A 14,462-nucleotide genomic window follows, 5' to 3' on the forward strand; every position below is an offset into this window, starting at 1 on the left:
ACAGAACTCACGAACATCTTCAACAAGATCATGACTCATTCCCAGATCAGAAAACAGACATTTTTGGTTCTGACATATGTCACAGCATGATGATGGAAAAGTTAGTGACACACAGGCAAGTTGGGCATTAAGGAATTGAAAAACCCCCAGAACATTGAAAGATGGCAGGCCATAGACAAACAGTTTGATGCTGACTATTCTGAGACGATGTACAGCAGCAAATTCCCAGGCGCCTTTGAAGTAGGAGGATTTCATCTGAACCAATATCTCTACAACAACATTATCATGACTGCTGCGATAAGATTGGGGACACGAAAGCTCAGTCCTGTGGGTCTCTGTCTCTATCTCTATCCATCGCCAGATCAAGCTACTATGGTGATATGCAAGATATTCATCAGTATGGCTATAGGAAAGGGCCATTTCAGTCTCCCTCTCCTCAGCTGCCCAAGGAACTAGCTGGGGACATCTCCATGGATGGACACCTGGGAACCCCTCTAGAGTGAAGTCTCTTGCTAAACCTAAAATGGCTCCCTTAGTTATCTTCTTCCCTGCTCCCCTATCCACCCTTCCTCCATCCCAACCATCTCATTCCCCCAGGGTCTCCCCATCCTCCCCTCCTCACTTTTCTTTCCACATCTCCCCATCACCCCTAATCGCCACCCCACCCCCACCCCCAAGATCCCAATTTTTGCCTGGCAATCTAGTCTACTTCCAATATCCAGGAGGATAACTATATGAGGAGCTGAAGGAGGGAGAACATGAACAAGGAATTCAGGACCACAAGGTGTGCACCCACCCACTGAGAAGGTGGGGCTGGTCTAATGGGAGCTCACCAAGGCCAGCTCGACTGGGACTGAAAAAGCATGGGATCAAACCTGACTCTCTGAACGTGGTGGACAATGAGGGCTGACTGAGAAGCCAAGGACAATGGCACTGGGTTTTGATCCTACTGCATGTGCTGGCTTTGGGAGAGCCTAGTCTGTTTAGATATGCACCTTCCTGGACCTGGATGGAGGGGGGAGGACCTTGAACTTCCCGCAGGGCAAAGAATCCTGACTGCTCCTTGGACTGGAGAGGGAGGGAGAGGGGAGTAGAGGGAGGGGGAGGGAAATGGGAGGTGGGGAGGAGGTGGAAATTTTTAATAATAATAATAAAAAAGTTTAAAAAAAAATTGGGGACATGAGAGTGACAACTTCTTCAGCTGGTTACTCAAGTTGGATGTTATGTTCCATTGCCCAGCAAAATTCTTCACAGACCTGGAAAAAATGGTACTCAACTTCATATGGAAAAACAAAAAACCCAGGATATTAAAAAAAAATCCTGTATAATAAAAGAACTTCTGGAGGCATCACAATCCCTGTCTTCAAACTCTACTACAGAGCTACAGTACTTAAAACAGCCTGGCATTGGCATAAAAAACAGACAGGAGGACCAATGGAACCAAATGTAAGACCCAGAAACTAATACACACACCTTCAAACATCTGAGTTTTTACAAAGAAGCAAAAATATCAAATGGAAAAGAAAAAGCATAATTAACAAATGGTGCTGACATAATTGTATATCAACATTTAGAAGAATGAAAATAGATCCATATCTATCACCATGTACAATACTCAATTCCAAATGTATCAAAGACCTGAACATAAAGCCAGCCACATTGAACCTTATAGACGAGAAAGTGGGAAGTACCCTTGAACACATTGGCATAGGAGACCACTTTTTCAATATAACCCCAGTAGCACACACACTGAGAAAAAATAATTAATAAATGGGATCTCCTGAAACTGAAAAGCTTCTGTAAAGCAAAGGACACGGTCAACAAGACAAAATGGCAGCCTACAGAATGGGAAAAGATCTTCACCTCACAATATTTTCATCAAATTATCACAGAAAAGATCCAGGTGGCTGCAATTGACCATGTATTCCTAAATGGGAAGCTCAGACCTACACTCTCATGTATCACCTGGATCCGCATCCAGGCAACAGTTACTTTTGTGTCACGTCTTTCTACCAGCAGCCCTTTCTTCTCCAAGTCTTCATACCCAGCTTCCTAGTCAGCAGCCAAGGTTCAGAATGCCACATCATGTCAAACACTGAGTTATCTCTGGCTCTAAAACATGGTAGCCTGGGATGCCCATGCCGTCCCACACTCTGTACGTTACCTCTCTCCTGAACCACACCACACACACACACACACACACACACACACACACACACACACACACACGGGGGTTGTGGTGTGTGTGTGTGTGTGTGTGTGTGTGAGTGTGTGTGTGTGTGTGTGTGTGTGATTTTTATGGAGTGAGTGCACATGTGCATATGGAAGAAAGAGGTTTAGTTTGGATCCCTTTGTTTGTTGCTCCCTACCTTAATTTGAAAATTATTCTTATTGATTATTAATTATTGATTTCTTGAGAATTACTTACAATATATTTTGATTATATTCATTCCCTCACCTTCAGCACCACCCAAATGTACATCTGTTCTCCATAGACAGCCAACTTTGCATCCCCGTTCATATTTTTTAAACTGGTTGAATTCAATTGGTGCTTCTGAGCTATTCTTGAATATGAAGCCATCCACTGATTTGTGATCTACCTACAACTTAAAGAAAACACACTGTCCCTCCTCAGGAAGTTGTCAATTGATAATAGCTACTCAGCTGGGAATGGGATATAGGTCATCCCTACTGCCACCCGTAAATTGTGCTAGGTTTGAGCTTGTATACGTGTTCTGCATGCTTTCACAACTGTTGTTTGCCCATACATACAAATGCCTTATTGTGTCCCAATTACACTGTTTCCTTGAAGTCCCCCAACAAAAGTTAGCTTTTAGGATCATTCTTTCCCCTCTTCAACTATGATCTCTGAGCCCTTTACAGAGGGCATATTTGATGGCTATTCGTGGTTGTCCACTTGATTCTATCTGGAATTAACTAAATTCCAAAAGAGGAAGGCATACCTGTGAGGGATTTTTTCTTAACTTGAAATAGATAGATTCACTTCTAATCTCGATCTTTGAAGTGAAAAGACATGTGTGTTTCATCCTGATCTGAAGGCAGGAAGAGATACCTTTGATCTGTGGAAGACTACGTAAGGTCATGGCAAAAGGAAACTTCTGCTCTTTGCCTGTTTGTCCTCTCTTTGCTAATAAGCCCATTCCTTCCCTGGCTTTAGAGCCTATTTCTTCAGGATTTCAGCACATACTGGAGACTAAATGAGACATGCAGCTTCATGGCCTGAGCATCTACTGTTTTCTTTGACTTTCCATTCACAGCCAGACCTTGTTGGATTTGCTGGATAACAGCCTGTTTGTCATTATAATATATCCCCTTTCTATCTATAGGGAGAGATTCATTCAATAAATTTTATTACTCTACAGTATCCTGACATAGACAACCATTTAAGGCTAAGTACTATGCAATCATGTATGCTTGTCATTTGATGTATTGTGAATCAGCATCTTCTGCCAAAAGAAGCCTTCTGATGAGGGAGGAAAGATTTACTGATCTTTAGTCATAGGGATAGTCATTCAGAGTCAATTTAATACTATGTTTATTTAGCTTAGTAATAGCAGTAAAGTTCCCCTGGGGTCTATGATTCCTCTACCCATGCATTGTTAGCACTAATAACAACACCAGGTATGAGTTCCATAATAGTGCGGTGGGCCATAAATCCAATCAGAAAATGCTTCAATAACCCCGTACTGTAGCTACCAGAGATAACAGATGTGTCAAATTGATGATTATTGTTCTCCTCTAATAACATGTATATGACCTGCCCCCACTATGGACGATAGCCAGTAGAAAGGTGGCATGTGAATACCAGCTTGATTTCTTTGTGTTATGTTATTCAAGCATATGATGTCTAAAAATAGGGTTTTATTGCCAAGTTCTGGAGGGCAAAGAAGAACAATGGTAATAATGTGTAATGTTTGTGGGTTTTATGGGAGCCATGACCAACAACTATAAATGAGGTAGTACTCACACTTGACCATTTGGGAATTTTTTATGTGAAGCTGTCACCAAAGAACTTTTGGAAAGACATATGAAAATCTACTGCCATAGAAGCTTCCTAAAATGTTCTAATACACATACATAAAAAGAGTTTTAATGAAGGAATTCTATGCTAGAGAGACAATGCTCTTGCTGGACACCAAAAACTATACATATATTTTATATTGGACTACTTTCTTTTTTTTTTTTTTTTTTTTTTTTTTTTTTTTTTTTTGGTTTTTCGAGACAGGGTTTCCCTGTAGTTTCTAGAGCCTGTCCTGGAACTAGCTCTTGTAGACCAGGCTGGCCTCGAACTCAGAGATCCGCCTGCCTCTGCCTCCCAAGTGCTGGGATTAAAGGCGTGTGCCACCGCCGCCCAGCTTTGACTACTTTCTTAATCATATTATTCTCCATCTACAACTTGAATTTTTCACTTAGCAATAGAATCTTAAATCCTTATCTCACATCTGACACTCTGTTCATATATTTTCACTTAGTGATAGAGAGTGTCTCACTGTATGAACACATTTTAATTTACTTCTTCATCAAATACTTTTTAATGTTAAATTGCTTCTACTGTTATAATACTATTTGCTGAAAATTTCTGTGCGAACATTATTTTATATACATGTAGCTATAGGAGTGCAAAAAATTACTGGACAAAGAGTACCTGAGTAATAATATGCACACTGTTTCAATAAAAAATGGATTTTAAAATTTATCCTAAGTGTGGTATATTGTTTTTTTTTTGTTGTTGTTTTGTTTCTTTTCTTTTTTTTTTTTTTTTTTTTGGTTTTTCGAGACAGGGTTTCTCTGCAGCTTTTTTAGAGCCTGTCCTGGACCTAGCTCTTGTAGACCAGGCTGGCCTCGAACTCACAGAGATCCGCCTGCCTCTGCCTCCCGAGTGCTGGGATTAAAGGCATGCACCACCACCGGGTATATTGTTTATAGAAGTTTACTCCAAGTTCAAAGTTCCCATCCTGGGGGGAAGATTCTCAAGATTCAGAAAATACTAAAGGGAGGTTTATTAAAACTTAGTTGGGGCTGGAGATATGGCTCAGTGGTTAAGAGTACTACTGGTCTTCCAGAAGACCCAGATTTTTTTTTCCATTTTCTTGTGCTTTTATTGTAACTTTTGAAATTTCAAGTATCAACATGTTATGTTTCTATACCTGCCTCTGCCTCCCGAGTGCTGGGATTAAAGGCTTGCGCCACCACCGCCCGGCAGAAGACCCAGATTTAATTCCCAGCACGCACTTGGTGGTTAACAATTTTTTCTAACTCTACTTCTAGGGAGCTCCCTTTTGACACTGGCACTAGGCCTGTAGTTCTCAACCTTCCTAAAGCTGAGACTTTTGAATAGAGTTTCTTAGGTTGTGGTGACCCCCAACCAAACATAGATACTAAACAACTCACTATTGGTCTTCATTTTCCAGATTTTTTTCTATTCATTATAGAGATACATAAACTCAAATGTCATTATCTGTGTCATACATATTTGCATATTAACATTTTTATGAGTAGAATGTTGATGTGGGAGAGTCTTCTGTTTGAGTTGATTTCATTGGCTAATAAAGAAAACTGCCTGGCCCATTTGATAGACCGCCCCTTAGGTGGGTGGAGTAGACAGAACAGGAAGAGGAAGTGAGGTAGAAGGATCAGTAAGATTCCACGCCTCTCCTAAGTTAGGCAGACTGCCGTGCCTCTCCTCAGAGAGAGGCCAGATGCGATGAAGCTCCAGCCCAAGAGGGACGTATGCTAAAAACTAAACGGTAAGGCACCACTTCGTGGTCCTACACAGATTATTAGATATGGGTTAGTCAAGATGTGAGTAAGAGGCAGAAAATAATGGGCCAGGCAGTATTTAAAAGAATACAATTTGTGTGTCGTTATTTTGGGGCATAAGCTAGCCAGTGGCTGGGAGCTGGACGGCGGGAACGCGGCCCGCAGCTCCACACTACAGAATGGCGCCCACGTGGATAACCGAATCCACAGAAAGCTTGAGAAAGCTTGGGAAAGAATAGAGTAAAGCTCTATTTTTCGGGTCTGGCAAGCAAGCACTCTCATCTAAGAGAGGCTTCCTGACTCAGCTTCAGCTGCAAAACATTGCAGCTCCTTTAAGAGGTTCGGCTACGAAACACTTAAATGTTGTTGATGAAAATTAACTGCATGCTTTTCGGTTTTCAGCCATAGCAGGAAAAAAGCTGTGTCATTTTAAAATGCCGGCTTTCTGAGCCATCCTGCCAGGACAAACTCTGGCTCTTTCAAGCAGGCGGTTCTGACTATGGAGTTTTTGAGTGTTGTTTAACACTGTTGCAGCTTGCTTGCTGGCAGGGACCTTGAACTGCCAAAGAGTTGTGGTACCTCTGCCATGAGGCTGGAAAGCTAGGGAATGGGCTGGATCTAGCCGCCAAAGTCACGGCTTTAGTCCTACTGATATTGTTTGGTAAAGTAAAGACTCATGTAGTCAGAAAGAGAGATATACAGTAAAAGAAAAATTCAAAGTTGAAGAAAATGTCTAAGTGGTTTACACTGTGTTAAAAATATATGCAGGCTAAAGGTTAAAGTTCTTAAAAGTAAAAAAAAAAAAAAGGAAGTAGTTTGTTGTGGTGGTACATACCTTTAATCCCAACACTTGGGAGGCAGAGGTAGATTGACCTCTGTGACTTCAAGGTGTGGCAGCACACACCTTTAATCCCAATGCCTGGGAGGCAGAGACAGACAGATCTCTGTGAGTTCAAGGTGTGGTAGCATACGCCTTTAATCCCAGCACTTGGGAAGCAGAGGCAAGTGGATCTCTGAGAGTTCAAGGACAGCCTGGTCTACAGAGTTATTCCAGGACAAAGATTACAGAGAACCTGTCTCAAAAAGTAAAAGTAAAAATAAACGAAATAGAGGTTAAAACAAAACTGCACAAAGATGGAAAATACACGGAGAACCTTGATACTGTATGCTATTATGCTCTCTTTGAATTGTTTGAATGCTGAGGAAGGAGCAACAGCTGCTAAAAGATATTTGTTTATAAATGCTGCTGAATTAATCCAAGATAGATATTTTGAAAATACTTTGACTTCAGAATTTGGATCTAAGGTTATGATACTTTGGAAAAGAGATTATTTTATTTTTACAGAAAATGAGACCCTATGGATTGCTTCTATCCCAATATGGTATGATAGACCACGCCCTCCTGAAAGGTTGCTGTGAACACCTTCAGAAAATTACTTCACCCAACTGATGACTGAGATGAACCTGGCATACAGGTTACACCATGAAAGATCTGATTAACAGCGCCCCCATTCAGCATGAAGCAGTTTGGAGAGAAATAACTGTGCCCATATTCCCAAATATTGTTTATAAGTGTTCTTTTACATTTAAAGGGGATATGATATAGATATGAATAATTTACATTGATATGGATTTTGCTTTAGTGATTTAAATTTAAGGTCAATTTTGTTTTATGTATATGTATTTCTGATACTGATTAAGGTATTGTGATTGTGTAGTTCATTTTAAAAATGTAATGTATATAGGTTGTTAATGGATAGTCAATAATAGTAAAGCTTATAGTCATGTTAGTTAGATTTTCTAGATATATAGAGATATATTTTAGTTAGATAGGCATTCCTAATATCTTTCAAAGACTACAGAATATTCCACTTAAATGTTTTAATAACTTAGGGCTTTTCATGACAATGAGACTTGCCTGCTCCTGGCAGCACCATCTATTTCAAGAAGATGATGGGCATCAAAGAGGCTCCTTATGGAGTTTGATAGCCATTGGGCAAGAAACTGCTCTTGCTTGGACTGTTGCATAAACTGGACACAGAGAACCCACAGAGAGGACTGCTGAACTTGCCTAAATGTGAGATGATTCTTTGGGGTTCCTGACTCATGAAAGAGTCTGTGAGACATTCTGCAGGACACAGTAGATACTGAATGAACTGCCTTTGAAATTTCCTGCTTCATGGAAATGTCTCTGGATACTATGGGCCTGAAGGCTGAAGATGGATGCCCCAACAGTACAAAGGAACTTTGGGTGACTGTCCAGGCAGCGAGATGTCTCTGTCATTTCTAGAGTTTTGTAAGTTGCTTATTTCTTATTTACTTAGGTAATATTATATACTTCTGGAGTCTTTGATGGAGTTGAAGAATGGATATAGTCTTCCTTTGTTATGATAAAAGATAAAATGGATATAATATTGTAACTAATTCTTACTTGATAACTATTTTGTTATATGTAATTTTACTATGTTAAAGTTAAAGCCTTTCTTTTATTGTTTAAACAGAAAAAGGGGAAATGATGTGGGAGAGTCTTCTGTTTGAGTTGATTTCATTGGCTAATAAAGAAACTGCCTGGCCCATTTGATAGACCGCCCCTTAGGTGGGTGGAGTAGACAGAACAGGAAGAGGAAGTGAGGTAGAAGGATCAGTAAGATTCCACGCCTCTCCTAAGTTAGGCAGACTGCCGTGCCTCTCCTCAGAGAGAGGCCAGATGCGATGAAGCTCCAGCCCAAGAGGGACGTATGCTAAAAACTAAACGGTAAGGCACCACTTCGTGGTCCTACACAGATTATTAGATATGGGTTAGTCAAGATGTGAGTAAGAGGCAGAAAATAATGGGCCAGGCAGTATTTAAAAGAATACAATTTGTGTGTCGTTATTTTGGGGCATAAGCTAGCCAGTGGCTGGGAGCTGGACGGCGGGAACGCGGCCCGCAGCTCCACACTACAGAATGTTTATAAAATTAAAATCCAGTTTGGATGTCAACAGTAAAGATACTGCTGGTGAATGGCACGAACTCATGGTGTCCTTGGGCCCATGGATTTGTTAGAATATCCATTAATTCATAAGCTCTGTTTGGTATGGACAGAGATACAAATATTAGACATATTTTGAACCTATAGCTGCATATCTAATATTTAAGAAGGAGTATATTAAAATGTATTCTCTTACAAAGTAGTTTAAAATGTTGTCTAAAGTCAGAATTTCGTCTGGAAAAAATCTAAATCTTTTCAGAGCATTACATAAAAACTAAAAGATGAAGATGCTCACTAGAGGAAAACATTTGGGGAAATGCTCCCACCAGATTGGCCTATGGACAAACTGTGGACATTTTCTGAGTGATGATTGATGTTAGAGAACCTAGCTCACTGTGGGTAATCCTGTACCTAATTTGGTGGTCCTGAATGCTGTAATTAGGCAAGCTAAGCAAGCCAATAGGAGTATATTCATAAGCCATACCTCTCCACTCCCTTTGTTTCAGATCTTGCCTCCACCCCGTTCTTGCCTTGAAATCCTGCCCTGAATTGCTCAGAGATGGAGTATGATCTGAAAGTTTTGAGATGAAGTAAACCCTTTCTTCCTCTAGCTGATTTTGGCCATGGTTTTTTATATCCACATAGAAACCCTAATTAAGGAAATGAGTAATTAAGATGGTATTTTTTAAATTATGTAGAGAGAAAATCCTGTTGATTCAATGCATTTTACTTAAGAAAAATAGTCTTATCAGATAAGAAAGGTGATGTTCAATGGAAGGAACGAAAAAGAAACAAGGTACATTTAAGTGACAGATGTCAAATAGTAGAGAACATGGGATGAAAGTGAAATGATCATTAATGAGATATATGTTGTAGCATGTAGTATATAATGTGTAATATAATGAAGAGATAAATGCAAATGATGAAATAGTTTTAATCTGATCATCTCATGAATACTATAATAATTGCAACATTTAAACAGCAGTACATGCTAACTGTCCCTGTAAACAATTTCTAGCATGACTTCATTAATTCTTCAGGCAATCAAATATGCCATAAATTCTCATCACTCTGGTGTTGTTTATAAGTGAGAAGTGAAACAAGGAAATTAAATCACCTGCCCTAGATTATATGCTCTGCCTTGCAGCAGCCAAAAGAAAAGTTGTAGCTTCATTATGAGGTTTGATGTGCAGGTAGGAACTATGCAGGTCTAATGAGCACAGCCAGGATGTCCACAGTGAATTTATGAAAAGGAACATGTATTTCCTGAATCAAAAATCATAACAATAAATAGGTGAAACCATCTGGAGTAATGTGCAAGAGCTGTCAATATAAGTCAGAATTGAAAATATCAAGGTCTAGTTCCAATTCAAAGAAGTCAGAAAAAAGCAGATAACCAATAAGCCACGGGTAGGGTCAATTAGAAGACACTGATACAATCTTTATGTGTGTTTACTGGAAATTTAGGAAGGAAGAGTCATAAAGAAAAACAAAGAACAGCAGCCTATACCTCAAGCAGAAGTCAGATTACATTTCTCTATACTAAATCCATCACATAGTTTTGCCATTATCTTGCCGACCCAAACAGCTTATGACCTGATTTTTGTTTAATAAAACTGCTAAATAATAAAAATTATCAGAGCTTTAGAACTCTTTCATTTTAACACAATTTTCATCAGACTATAAAGAAGTGGTTTAAATGTAAAATAATAATAGGAATTCACTAATTGAAAAATTCATTAATTAATTCATTAAAATATTGATCCATCCTATGCTCATAGTCTAGGAAAATGGACTGTGGATATTTATGCCAAACTGAAGGAAGAGTTCATTTACTGAGACTGAATTAGTTAGACTATTCCTCTCACCCACTCATGTCTTTGCCCCTAAGTAGTACCTCTTCTCTGGATTCTCTAACATTTAACTTGCAAGTAGTCATGGAACCCATCATTCTATGGAAAAGTTTTAACAGATAAAATATTTCCCTCTTCCTGAGGCAGAAGAGATGGCTCAGAAGTTACAAATTTTATTGATCTTCCGAAGAATATGAGTTCAGTTCGAAGTACATACAAAACATGCCTCACAACCGCCTGTAACTGTAGTTATAGAGGATCTAAATTGAAGCCACCTTCTGAATTCCATGTGTACTTCATTCATGTGACATGTATACAAACATACAGACACACACATACACATACACAGACACACACACACACACACACACACACACACACACACCCCACAAGTAAAAAAATCTTTCTTTTAAATATATCTTTTCTGCTCACTTTGGTTCCCTCATCAGAACAAATTCTAAGCTATAAATCTTTGAAATAATATAACCAGAATAATTTTCCTGGTGGAAAATTTTCCTCTTTCATCACAGGCAGGCATGTCCTGAATTTACAATGTCTGTAAATCATTATAAGAAGAAAATGCAAAAGATAAGCTATGACTCATTTGTCCACTTAGCAAAAGTAACAAAAATGCTTTAGAATATTTGCTAAGAATGTTAAATAGAGAGCTTTGCTAAGTGTTGTGGATGTCACAGAACATTAAACACTTTATCAGTTCCACTACTAATTATGGGGATCATATAAAGAATTTCTGCCATAGATAAGACTCTATGAGAGCTCAGAGATGCTATAACTCTTCACAATGTTATTTGATTTCCTATAACACCAATCTCTATTTAGAGCTGTGACATTATGAAGCAAACTAAAACTAAATTAAGCACACACTAGAACACTAATCATTTCAGAAGTACTTAAAAAGTCCACACAAACCATTTACAACCAGTATATTCTGTGAATTTTATTAACTTTCCAAACTTTAATACTCTATTAATGTTATAAATACGGAGTTTTTAATAAAACGATATGACAAAAAGGCTAAATAAAATTTAAGCATAAACTATCTCTGAAGACAATATTTTAATGAGAAATATCCAACACAAACACACACACACACACACACACACACACACACACACACACACACATGATCATTTTTTTAAATTTTGACAGAGTAATTTGTTAACAACATTGGTAACTTCAGTTTTCTATTAACGTAAACCAGGTGTGAAAAATGAACTTATCATGGTAACATAATTGAATTTACATTTTTAATGAACAGAAAAATGCATCATAAAAGTAGGAACTACATTATAAGATATAAGAGAATAACTATCGGTTCTAGACTATAAGCCAAAGTGGCCTACTGAGAAAATATGCTGTTCTCCCATACATACACAGTTCTCCCCATTATTGGTTTTTTATTAAGGAAATTAAGTTTATATTAAAACCTTTTGAGCAAAAGTGGCAAGAACTTTGCCAAAGTCCCTTCATTTTATAGCTGCCCTTGAAATGCAAAGTCCAAAAATATTAGCCATGAATAATGTTTTTCTTTTAATTGTGATGTTTATCACTTCTTATTCATATAAAATGTTTCTCACTGCCAAATAATTAATATTGTTAATTAGAAAATGAGCAAGAAGAAAATCCACTGTGGGTTCTCAGCACAGGATGGGAGTAAGATTAGATATTTCTAAATTCAATCTTATTATATAGTTCTATAAATAATCCAAATTCTGCTCTTTATCTCTCCTATGTTAGTCCCTGAGGGATAATTATACTCCCTGACCCTTTCTTTATTTGCTTTAAACTTAACATTCAAAAGTTTCTTCAACAAAGAAGACTGAAATAAACATGTCATTGATCTTTCTGGCCACACACGTCTGTCTGAATAAAATACTAGTGGAAAGCAAATGTGATGAGAATTCTAAGACCATCTATCCATTTTGTTTTGTTTTGTTTAAGAAATATATAAGGCTGTCAAGCTTCAGAATTATTAGTTTCAAATATTTTATTCTTGAAAAACTGTGGAATTTATTGCAGACCTTGCAAATAGCACAGGTGGGACAAGAATGTCAGCAAACTGTTGAAGCTGCTGCAGGTCACCACCATGTATAATGAAACTTGTAGTGAGTCGCTCAGAAGAAACTCACTTAGCTAAAAGCAGAATTGCAACAAGGGATGTGAGGTTAGCAACTTTCTTGTTAGCCAGTGGCCATAGCTGGATAAATTAGATAAAAGAGAAGATGATATGGAGATATCATATGAGCATTTCTCAAGGCTGTGAATATGAAATGGAAGAGTGTATAAATTAGATACCTAATTATCTAAATTAGAACCTAATTATTAGAGAAAAGAATTTCTCCTCGACTCCTAAAATAAGAACTGCATAGGATTACTTTCTTTTTTTTTCTCATTTTTTTATTAAAAATTTCCATCTTCTTCCCTCCTCCTCCCCCTTCCCTCCCCTCCCCTCCACCTATACCCCCACTCCCTCCCTCTCCAGGACAAAGAGCCATCAGGGTTCCCTTCACTATGTTAAGTCCAAGGTCCTCCCAGCTCCCCCTAAGTCCAGGAAGGTGATCAACCAAGCTGACAAGGCTCACTGTGAGCCTGTCCGTGCCATAGAATCAAAGCCCATCGCCATTTCCTTGACTTCCCAGTCAGCCTCCACCGTCAGGCACATTCAGAGAGTCCGGTTTGATCGCATGTTCTATCAGTCCCATTCCAACTGGTCTTGGTTCTGTCCCACCGTCTCAGTGGGTGTACGCACCCCTCACGGTCCTGACTTTCTTGTTCATGTTCTCCCTCCTTCTGCTCCTCATCAGGACCTTGGGAGCTCAGTCCAGTGCTCCAATGTGGGGCTCTGTCTCTATCTCCAACTACGTGTTTATCCTACACCCATTGAGAAGTTTAGCTGTAATCCTTTATCAAATAAGCTCGTTTTTACAGAGGACACAGACCATTAAAGAAAGCCATACTTGGTTAAAGGGAAGAGAACAAATTATTTATCCAAAGCAGGTCATATTTATACATATCTATATGGGTAACAATAATAAAAATAATAAAAATAATAATCCAAAAATAAAATTTAAAAAGCAATTTTAAAAGACCAAAAATAAATAAGTACATTTTAAAAGGTGGGATGAGATAGAAATTACACACACACACACAAACACACACACACACACACACACAAATTAGAAGCCCAAGTCCAAACTTTAATAGAGAAGGGAAAAATCCACTATTCAGCATGTGATTGGGAGATTTAATAATGTCCCTATTCAGAGCAGTGTGATAGTAAAAAAAAAAAAAATTGTCTGTGAAATGCTCTTGTTGAGAAGGACTTTTATATAAGAAGTAATAGCCCCTCTCCCAACTTGGCTGGAGACTGTATACCTTGGGAACAATGCAAGAACAATTTGTATGCTGTGGACAGAGAGAAACTGAGTACTGTGACTTCTCATCTCTCCTTGAGATAAAGGCTGAATATCCCAAAGAAACCAGTGCAGAATGTCCTGACATCCCCATGAATATTGGGGACTAGAAGATAGTAAAGGAGTGACAAGCATTAATTAGTAAATTAGATACAGGAAAGGAGTGCTTGAGTTCAATAGGGTAGGTAGAGCAGTACATGGGTCAGTTAAGACAGATAGTGAGCCAAAAGTACCTCTGGCTAGTGCCCAGGATTTTAGAGGCTCCAAAGCAAAACATGATCTTTATGAGGTAGGAGAAGCTCTAACTGAGCCAAATGTTTGACTGGCATGTAAATTTGGTTTGTAAGGTGCAAAGGCACTTAAGAGGAGATGAGAGAAGGGTAAAAAACATAAAAGGATTTGTCAAACTTCAATTTCCACAG

The sequence above is a fragment of the Arvicola amphibius genome, chromosome 7 (genome assembly GCF_903992535.2).
Source record: "Arvicola amphibius chromosome 7, mArvAmp1.2, whole genome shotgun sequence".
Lineage (NCBI taxonomy): Eukaryota > Metazoa > Chordata > Mammalia > Rodentia > Cricetidae > Arvicola > Arvicola amphibius.